This window comes from Haliotis rufescens, unplaced genomic scaffold, assembly GCF_023055435.1.
Source record: "Haliotis rufescens isolate VD_foot unplaced genomic scaffold, xgHalRufe1.0.p SCAF_13, whole genome shotgun sequence".
Classification (NCBI taxonomy): Eukaryota; Metazoa; Mollusca; class Gastropoda; order Lepetellida; family Haliotidae; genus Haliotis; species Haliotis rufescens.
In genome coordinates, this window is record NW_025963813.1 from 30,989,286 (window position 1) to 31,001,094 (window position 11,809).

Genomic DNA, 11,809 nt, shown 5'->3' on the forward strand with positions numbered 1-11,809 from the left:
CACAGCTTTGATACTCAATCAAACATATCACCTTGGAATAACAAATTCTCGTGGTTTCATTTATTTTTAGCCACGATCAAAGATGAGTGTGTATTTTTTATACCCAGCAGTTGAGCTGCAATACTGTTGAGTGTGAAAGGAAAGAAAGAAACACGCATCCAATCCCAGTAGTAATAATATTTAGTCCGGCAGTTTGGTCAACAGCTGACCCAGAAACAGCCCTGGTCACCATAACAGTAGCTAGTTAGCAACGACAGCAACTCAAGCATGTCAACACATCCATGTGTGGATACTCTCAGACGTATCCGTCCCGGCCGGAATTAACCCCCCAGCATGCGTCCTGGGTCTCTCATCCATTACCTTCCATAAACACTCGCATCTTGAGACGTCGAGCAACAACACGCAATGTTGTGGATCTAATGACGTCTTAGGGCAAGGTGCAAATACATCTCACTTGATAAAACAAACTGTTGTAAGATATATGTCCATTAGCAGGAATCCAAGGCGTCTGTGTCAATATGTGCAGTAAATAATGACAATGGAACTGATTGCAGAACAATTCGATTGATATATAAAGTAAATCCCAGCTATTGATCTTACTAACGAGAGAATCCTTTGTATATCAATTTGTTATATCGATTAATATGCAGGCAAAAAGGACTCCTTGTGGAGGGCAAAGGACCGGATGTCCATTCTTGCCCAATGATCTGGCAGGACGATGCTGCTGCTATATGTAGCATACTCGGAAGAGGGATTGGTCAAATATAACAATGTCCTCCCGAGTGTTCGATAAAGGTTCACGGCCATTACGTAAAGGATTCTTCAAAACATCTAAGGTGAGGTGAGGTGAAATTGGGTTTAACGGCGCGTCCAAGATTATTGCACTTATATAGCGACGTGCATGCATGTGTGTGTGTGTGTGTGTGTGTGTGTGTGTGTGTGTTTGTGTGTGGCTGCTTGTACTAGTCCGGACTGATGCCGATTTATAGTGCTAGCTCACTGAGATACCATGCCGCAGTTTAACATGAATACCCCACTCAGACACAGTATACTGACTCCGAGCCGACCAGTCCTTGTTTTAGCCCCTTAATGCCGAGCGCCAGACAGGGTAACAACAAGTACCATCTTTTAACGTCTTTTGGTATGACGCGGCCGGGTCAAAACATCTAAAGCTAAATAATACATTGTTTTGTCCACATAAGGTAATGTCAATATTGTTGAAAAGTCGTGTCTGTACTGATTATGAGTAACTCTTTTTTCCATTAAAAGGTAATTAAAAAATCGAAATGATTTGACGTTACTGTTCGAAAGAAGATTTCAGGGTTTGCTGTGCAGTACCACATGTAATTGTCTCACGTTGTTTTATCAGTGTTACTTCATTCAAGGCCTCTGTAAAGATTTCAAGAGTAAGTGAGTGAGTTGGGTTTAACGCCGCGTTTAACAGTATTCCAGTTATATCACGGCGTGTCAGCTTAATGTGGGAGGAAAGCCCGAAGTGATGGAGGTCTCAGACGTTTACCACTTCGGTGAAACCCACGAGCACGGGTATGGTGCTGACAAACCTAGAAACATAATCGGGCCGAACCGGGATTCGAACCCACAATCATAGGTTTCTGGCGTGCCCAAGAGACGCAACTCTGCACAGAGAATCGCGGCGCCTTAGACGACTGGGCCACCCGTGCCCCCAGATTTCAAGAAGTACTATGGTAGACATGTGGAGAACATTCCCAAATTCGACGCATTAATGACAAAAATGATGCTGATGCAATGCCCTATTTTGGCTTGACCCATATGTTCCCATGTTTCTTTCCGGTGAACAATTGACTTGCCTGTGCATGTGTTTGTGCATGTCGTACAATTGGGACAGGGCATGCTCACCTTTTCGCGAACACCTGGTATCATCACTTTTTGTTAGTGATTCATAAACACATGCTCAATATATAGGAGCATCGTAAAAACGACTCTGCTTTTGGCAGAGATTTCTTATGAATATGGAAACCGTTGTATGGCTTTTATTTGGTATAATTACATATCTTACACATGTGTCGCTTTTATCTTGATACATGTATGGGGAATTACTCAACAACGCAATAGAATACACGTCTACTGAAATATCTTTTATTGGCTCAGAGTGAACTATTGCGGTATTGATTACCTATTGAGTACACGCCAAGTGTAATGAAAACTTGGATTTCTGTAATGACATGCAAACGCCAGGGAACAACCAGTCTCGATTATCTGCCAAAATGAATTTTAATTTTTAAATGAAAATTATATGAATGGATCACTGAAATCCAACGTTTATTTATTGTTCCATCTTATTTGTTTTTAAAATATTCATACTGTATTAATACATCTACAAACATACATGGAACCCGTGAAGATCCGGGGTAGAATAGATCTTCAGCAACCCATGCTTGCTGAAAAGGGACCATGAAAATCCGGGTTAGAATAGGTCTTCAGCAACCAATGCTTGCCGTAAAAGTGACCCGTGAAGATCCGGGATAGAATAGGTCTTCAGCAACCCATACTTGCCGTAAAAGTGACCCGTGAAGATCCGGGGTAGAATAGGTCTTCAGCAACCCATACTTGCCGTTAAAGGGGACTATGCTTGTCGTAAAAGGCGACTAACAGGATCGGGTGGTCAGGCTCACTGACTTGGTTGATGCATGTCATCGATCCCAATTGCGTGGATCGATGCTCATGATGTCAATCACTGGATTGTCTTGTCCAGACTCGATTATTTACAGACCGCCGTCATATAGCTGGAATATTTATGAGTGCTGCGTTAAACACGAACCAACCATCCAACAAAAATACATGTGTGTTCATTCATTTACCGTAAGATTTACTTGAGATTTGTGCAGTGGCGAGATCATCCATGCATTAATTTTTTTTTCAATTTACCTGAAGTCACCTATAAATGGACATGTACAAGCCTACAAAAATAAAAAAAATATCAAATCAGTCATGCATTTTTGTATTGTGTTTTTATTTTAATATGGGCATGTAATGAAAAAAAATATAAATCCCAACACTGTCTTCAGTTGATGAAGGCCCACTTGTGTTAGGCGTCACATTTCGCTGTGCAGAGTTGCGTCTCTTGGGCACATTTGATTGTAGGTTCGAATCCCGATTCGTCCCGATTATGTTTCAACATACGCGTGCTCGTGGGTTTCACCAAAGTGGTAAATGTCTGGGTCCTGTACCACTTCGGGTTTTCTCCCACATTAAGTTGACACGCCGTGACGTAACTGGAATACTGTTAAAAGATGGCGTTAAACCACACTTACTTACTCATTCAATTGAAAAAAACCATTATGGGCTAGTTTTAACTTTTGTCCTGAGGAACCCAAGACAACATCTTCCTCTCAAGTAGTGCAATAATGACATTACTTACAGTTAAACATAGACATCAGTCTGTTGAGTGAGTGAGTATGGTTTTACGCTGCTTTTAGCAATATTCCAGCAATATCACGGCGGGGGACACCAGAAATGGGCTTCACACATTGTACCCATGTCGGGAATCGAACCCGGGTCTTCTGCGTGACGTGCGAACGCTTTAACCACTAGGCTACCCGACCGCCCCATCAGTCTGTTGAAAATTATACATCTTTAACTTGAATTACATACAACTAGTGCACTAAAATACACGAACCTTTTGTGACATACATTTATACGAAATATGAATATCAAGGCATGGGATTGTCGAAATGGGTGACTCTGCTGATTGTGTGACTATCGTCTTTGTGCAAACTATCAGCCACTGGTTTAGTGCATAGTCCATTATTTACATTTCCGTTACTTATTCAGTTCTGAAATACCTTTCGTTTTTATTACCATTTGTCAATATCAGAAACTGAAGATCCGGGGTAGAATAGGTCTTCAGAAACACATGCTTGCCGTAAAAGTTGACTATGCTTGTCGTAAGAGGCGACTAACGGGATCGGGTGGTCAGGCTCACTGACTTGGTTGATACATGTCATCGCATCTCAATTGCGTGGATCGATGCTCATGATGCCAATCACTGGATTGAATGGTCCAAAGTCGATTATTTACAGACCGCCGTCATATAGCTGTAATATTGCTGAGTGCGGCGTTAACCGACAAACAAACAAACAATATCAAAAACCTTTTCGAATGCTATATTTACAAATTCCGTTCAATTGCTAGAAACGTATCCATACTTTCACAGGTCTGTGTCATATATATGTCTCATGTAGATGAAGAAAAGCGATTCTTAGTATGGGGACAGAGCACAAATATACGTATTCCATAAACATCATTGGAGCCCAAAATTAGCAGTTTTCATTAAGACGAAAACATATACTGAACTGTTTCCGCCACCTTAGCTTCCTCGTACAGATGGTTAAACCGTGGTCACTCCCAATCGCCGCAAGACGCTGTGGAGAGTTGTCTGGTGGGCATGCCAGAAATTAGACTAACATTCAGTCTCTGAAATCTTATATTACACAATATCCTTGTTGGCTCTCAAAATAAAATAAAATCCCTACGCTGATTTCAGTATAGAGCTAGCTTGAGCTGGCTAGACTTGCTTTTGTATGCATTTCTAGAATTTTCTTTTCATAAAATAAATATATTCCACGGTCATGGTGCAGGACTATAGCCAGAAATCTACGACCGTGGGTTTCAGGTTTCAGTATGCATCACTTCTGGTTTTCACTTCTACATGAGGTGAAATAGGGTTTGACGTCGCGTCCAAGATTATTGCACTTATATAGCGACGTGCATGCGTGTTTATTGCTGCTTGTACTAGTCCGGACTGATGCCGATTTATAGTGCTAGCTCACTGAGATACCATGTCGCAGTTTAACATGAATACCCCACTCAGACACAGTATACTGACTCCGAGCCGACAAGTCCTTGTTTTAGCCCCTAAATGCCAAGCGCCAGACAGGGTAACAACAAGTACCATCTTTTAACGTCTTTTGTTATGACGCGGCCGGGGATCGAACCCCGGACCTTCCGCTCGCAGGGCGGACGCTCTACCATTAGACCACGGAGGCGGCCACTTCTACATGAAGCAGACACGACGTGGTATATGTTCAAAGCGAAAGTTAACCAAAAGCCAATTGTGATGACAAAAAATATTAATTAGCAAATTTATATAATTTAATAGCCCAAGTTATGGAGAAAGAGCTGATGAATATTGAAGTCAAACAAAGGATACATTATACTAATAGCACAGAGCTACCTCAACTTTTGATCAAAGCATCTGACGAGACAGCAAATCATGCGATGTGTGCAAACATTTCCTTGACGCAGGTAACAATACAACGAGTGATGTATACATTCTATAAAAGCTTCTTCCCCGTTTAGTTAATGATTCATTAGGAATGAGAAGATGCGGTCATTCAACTGTTGTTTTTTCTCATCATACCATGCACAATGTTTTTGCTGCTTTCACAAAACACACGACAACGAGACAATGGATCGGCTCAATGGGGTTATTCAATTCGAAATTGATGGAACCAATTACCATTTTGAATGCCATTTTTAAAATGAATTTACACGGAGTCTAGTGTGTGTTAGAATCAATGTATACGATGTGTCATATATAAATGTACACTGGTGAATTTGCAATTTTTACAATGTCTGAACGATGTACATTAACGTGCCATCGATTCAGAGCTTTCTCTGAAAGTACAGCACCACGTTAAAGTACTTCCATTCAGACATGCCAGGAAAGATTAATACCAGAACTTCATGTAGATAATGGTTTCACCTCTTAGGTACATTTTTTATAGCAACGTCTTTATGTTGTTTTGTTGAGAGTGTACACTACTGGTCATAAGTAATTACCTCCTTAACTGCGGGTTTTCGTTTGTGAAGCCACAGTAAGGCGAATGTTATCGCGATCGTTCTGAAAACGAGTGCGTGAATATGGTTTTGCGCCGCATTTAAGCAATATTCCCACAATATCACGGCCAGAATGGGCTTCACATATTATAACAAGGAAGGGAAGGGAACGGTTTTTTACACGCCTACTAATTTGGTGAAAGCCAGAAGTACTAGAATAATGCCGCTCTCAAACCGAGGAACGGGTTCAGGGAACCAGATCTAGAGAATCACAATGACGGTCATAGGTTTTTGTAAGGCCAACTGGACGCAAGTCTGCATATCGAATTGCGAAACCTTCAATGACTAAGCCCGTAATGTACGTCAATCTCTTGATATCTTGACCTTCCATATGACTTGTTATAATCACATGATAATTATAATTGTGCATGCAACTATTTTGTACCTTTTATCATGTTGATAGAGAGCACAGGTGGCCCAATTGTATATGATGCACGTGCCGGAAACTTATGATTATGGGTTCGAAACCAAGGTTATGTTTCTTCGTTTTTCAACACCATTCCCGTGCACGTGTGTTCAATAAAAGTGGTAGGTGTCTAAGACCTGTATCACTTCGAGCTTTCTTCCACACCAAGTTGACACGCCGTGATATAACTTGCGTACTGTTCAAAGCGACGTAAACCAAGCTCACTCACTCACTCACTCATGATGGAACTGTGTTTGATAAGAGGAAACCAGGAAATACGCTTCCTGGTGATGACTCGAGTTTTGTTTGTTTGTTTGTTGTTTAAGGCCGCACTCAGCAATATTCCAGCTATGTGACATCGGTCAGTAAATAATCGAGTCTACCTGAGAGCTAGCAAGCTGATAATGGCTGACAAAGAGAATTCCTCATCTTCAAAGGCACGGTGTAATAGTTGACTTGACGTAGATAATGATTAGCATTCCCGTAGAGTCTAATGGTCGATGATGGACGACTCAATACGCTGTTTCTTATCTATTTCTTCGAAATACTCAGATACTCAGGAGACGACCAACGTATGCGTATGTCACGTATGTCTCGTGTTTCATGTGTGTCACGTATGTCTCGTGTGTCATGTATGTCACGTGTGTCACGTATGTCATGTGTCTCGTGTGTCATGTATGTCAAGTGTGTCACGTGTGTCACGTATGTCTCGTGTGTCACGTATGTCTCGTGTGTCATGTATGTCACGTATGTCTCGTGTGTCACGTATGTCTCGTGTGTCATGTATGTCACGTATGTCTCGTGTGTCATGTATGTCTCGTGTGTCACGTGTGTCACGTATGTCTCGTGTGTCACGTATGTCTCGTGTGTCATGTATGTCAAGTGTGTCACGTATGTCTCGTGTGTCATGTATGTCACGTATGTCTCGTGTGTCATGTATGTCAAGTGTGTCATGTATGTCTCGTGTGTCACGTATGTCTCGTGTGTCATGTATGTCTCGTGTGTCACGTATGTCACGTATGTCTCGTGTGTCACGTGTGTCACGTGTGTCATGTATGTCACGTGTGTCACGTATGTCATGTGTCTCGTGTGTCATGTATGTCAAGTGTGTCACGTGTGTCACGTATGTCTCGTGTGTCACGTACGTCTCGTGTGTCATGTATGTCACGTATGTCTCGTGTGTCACGTATGTCTCGTGTGTCATGTATGTCTCGTGTGTCACGTATGTCACGTATGTCTCGTGTGTCACGTGTGTCACGCATGTCTCGTATGTCTCGTGTGTCACGTATGTCTCGTGTGTCACGTATGTCTCGTGTGTCACGTATGTCTCGTGTGTCATGTATGTCACGTATGTCTCGTGTTTCAAGTGTGTCACGAATCATGTAACCCAGGGTGCCGTTGTACAAAGCGATCTCAGGGCTAAGGTAATCGTAAGTCCCATACCTTAACATAGACTTACGACATTCGCAGCGCTGTTTTGCACAACGGTAGTCTGATCATCAACTTTTGAACAAGCGTCCTATGTCGCTCTTTCGAAATCTAAATAGTAATATCACGCTTGTTTGTACCTTACAACATGTGAAATGTAGATGCCAAAGGCGGGAACTGCTGGAATATTGCTCGACATGGAGGGGTCGTGGACTTTTAGAAAGTTGAAGTCATCCCTACTGTCAAATATTCTTGTATCCTGTTCAGGTGTATAGGTCGGTGGAAAGGAGTTATTGAATTTATCAGGTCAAAGATATACCTTAAGCCTAAGTTCAACTTCTTGGGTCAAATCCCCGTGTTTTGATTTTTCCAATCCGAGCAATATTGAGATTCATATGCATAACGAAACAGATCAGAAAGGAGGGGAGCTCAACTGGTGCCCCATCTTCCTGAGCCAAGGGTGTTAACTGACTATAACACCCTTGACTCGGGAAGATGTTGGTGCCCAAGGGGACGACATTTAAGTCACACATTGAGCCAAGTGGTTAAAGCGTTCGCTCGTCACACTGATGACCCGGGTTCGAGTCCCGACATGGGTACAATGTGTGAAGCCCATTTCTGGTGTCCCCCGTTGTGATATTGCTGGAATATTGCTAAACGCGGCGTAAATCCATACTCACTCACTCACTTATATGCTGATCCCGTCGTTTCATTGGTCAAATATTACTGCCTACACCATTAGACAACATTCATTCACTTAGATAGTAATACATATGTGCGTTGCCATACATACTAAAATGTTAAATATACATACTATTTGGACGTGATATTCCTTTTACGTTTCAATACTGTAAAATTCCTACTCGATCATATGATCATATGAAAAGAAATCGATAGTAGTATACATTTAAAAATGATAAAACGTGCGCGAAACTTCTTTTAATTGAGGGCGATATTTGTCAGGTAAGGCGGTCCTCACTGCTTATGGTGAATCCGAATACACAGAGGATCCGACGCTGAGAAAAGTGCTATAATTGATAATTACAGCTGTGATGTTACACGTGTCCATGCTTTTACAAGCTTTGTATGGCTGCTTACATTGGACATAGTTTATATTGTACACCCGTGTGTGTCAAACACGGGGACACGGAAACCCAGTCCAATAAACCGTTCGCTGTGCAGAGTTGCGTCTAACGCCTGCGATACTCCAGGCTTTCCTCCTCCGTAAAGCTGAAAAGGCTGATGAAGCTTGTCTGGGTTGACGTAACCGAAATACCTATCAGTGCAACTTACTCAATAATTGTATGTACGAATATCATTACATCATCTTAATACTTTGTCATGTTACCAATCCCTATGTAACTTAAAGTCAATCATCGTCACGAGTCGTCCTGTGATGATGATGTAACGGTAAACCTTATAAAAATGAGACCGCCTCCGTAGTCTAGTGGTAGAGCGTCCAGTGTTCGAAGGTCCGGTGTTTGATCCCCGGCCGCGTCATACCAAAAGACGATAAATGATGGTACATGTTGTTACCCTGTCTGGCGCTCGGCATTAAGGGGCTAAAACAAGGACTGGTCGGCTCGGAGTCAGTATACTGTGTCTGAGTGGGGTATTCATGTTAAACTGTGGCATGGTATCTCAGTGGGCTAGCACTGTATATTCTGGACCAGAACAAGCAGTCACACACACACACACACACACACACACACACACACACACACACACACACACACACACACACACACACACACACACACACACACGTGCATGCACACACACACACACACACACACACACACACATGAATGCACGTCGCTACATAAGAAAACTAATCTTGGACGCGACGTTAAGACAAATTCAATTCACCTCAACGAATGCTTATCGGCACAGCGGATAGGTCCATCTCGACATTCCCAACTTTTGATCATGATATATAACAAATCAATGAGTTGGTCTGGCGGGACGTAATCCACAATGAACACCATTTACCATTATCTCATGACTGCCAATAGCAGCCTACATACCTGTAATCAATAAATCTCAGGTATTCTCTCGGACCCCCGGCAACACTAATCAGTCATTTCAGAGAGTTCTACCCAGCGTGGCACAGGGCAGGTAAGTGTCCTTTTCATTTGTAAGAGATTGGTCACTGACGCTTGTACTTTCATTGACGCTTGTACTTTCATTGACGCTTGTACTTTCACCAGTTTACGTGACGATACTGTTGCACTGTTTCACTGACCATCAACGTATAGTATTACATGAAGCCTCTATCATTGGCAGTGCAATAAACATCAGATTCTCAAAGATAAAGATCTTCGAACTTGACGCCTTTTTCTGATACATGTAGGCAAGGTATTCATTCTACTTAATGGTCTCAATGTTCCTGCAACTTTTGTGTGATTTGTTTTGGATATGAACACGATTTGAAATAGTTCTTATATTGTGTGTGTTTTAATTATAAGGTTACTTATTCCTCTCCCGTAAGGTTGGTTTTACTGGTTTGTTGTTTGCCGCCGCACTCAGCAATGTTCCAGCTATATGTCGGCGGTCTGTAAATAATCGAGTCTTGGCCGGCCAATCCAGTGATTGATATCATAAGCATCGATCCACGCAGTTGGGATCAATGACGTGTACCAACCAAGTCAGCGAGCCTGACCACAGGGTCCCGTTAGTCGCCTCTTACGACCAGCATAGTCGCCTTTTACGGCAAGAATGGGTTGCTGAAGACCTATTCTACTTCTCTTCCGTAAGGATGAGTATTTAGAATATCTGGATTCACATACTGAAATTTTACGCTGCCTGTAGCAAAAGTGCAGCCATATCTCGTATAATAATGACTTCGAACGCTTTTGTCATAAGTCCCCCTGTCGCTGTACTCATACGGAACACGATGGACCAAGTAATCCTAAGACTATTGTAAGCCTATGTTAAAGTATGGGAGTTACGATCATCTTAGCGCTAAGATCGCTTTGTGCAAGTTGGCCCTGGCCCCACAATTCGACAGAATTTCGTCCATCAGATGTGCCAAAATCCTATAATTGGTTCATATCCCATAATCTCCATGATTTGTCAGTAGTTTGTAAGTACAGTAAGCTACGGTTATAACGAACACGCTTATGACGAACTGACGGATATAACGAACTTACTTTTTGGTCTCGACTACTTGCTGTAGTCATGCTGTATATATGCTTATAACGAACTACGGTTATAACGAACTAAAATTAGTAGTCCCTTTGAGTTCGTTATAACCGTAGTTTACTGTACATTGTACCATACCCGTGCTCGTTGGTTTCCTCAAAGTGGTCGACGCCACCGTATAGAGCCTTGCTACTATTAAGCTGACACGCCTTGATATAAGTGAAGAAATACCTGCCAAAGCGGCGTCACACCCAGTTCATTTTACATACGAGCAGAATGTCACCAAAGTTGAAGTAGGTCCAGGAATGGATTTATCAATTGTGTGCAGTCAGTTCCTCGTGTATCGAAGTTGGATATAAGGAAAAGCTGTCTTTAATGAACCAGATTCTAGTATTCCAACTTCGGCGATGTTCTGTTTTATCCGGCGTGTATCACGCCCGACCGCCTCTATTCCTGGTTTCACGTCGAAGACCTGTAGATCATCGATATATATCGAGTTATCAGTAGTTCGATATAAGCGGGATGCCATCGTTAGACCAATCTTCTGGGAAGGTACAGATATTAAGTACGGACACAGCGAATTGGGACTTCTCCCAGAAAGCGCTGCCCAAATGATTTTTTTGTTTTTGTTTGTTTGTTGGTTTACGCAGCACTCAGCAATGTTCCAGCTATATGACGGCGGTCTGTAAATAATCGAGTCTGGACCTGACAATCCAGTGATTGACATCATGTGCATCGATCAACGCAATTGGGATGCGATGACATGTATCAACCAAGTCAGCGAGCCTGACCACCCGATCCCGTTAGTCGCCTTTTACGACAAGCATAGTCGCCTTTTTACGGCAAGCATGGGTTGCTGAAGACCTAACAGAACAGAACAGAACCCAACAGAAACATTTCAATGGATATGAAGACTCCCTAACACTGCAGCATTCTGCTTTACCCAGATTG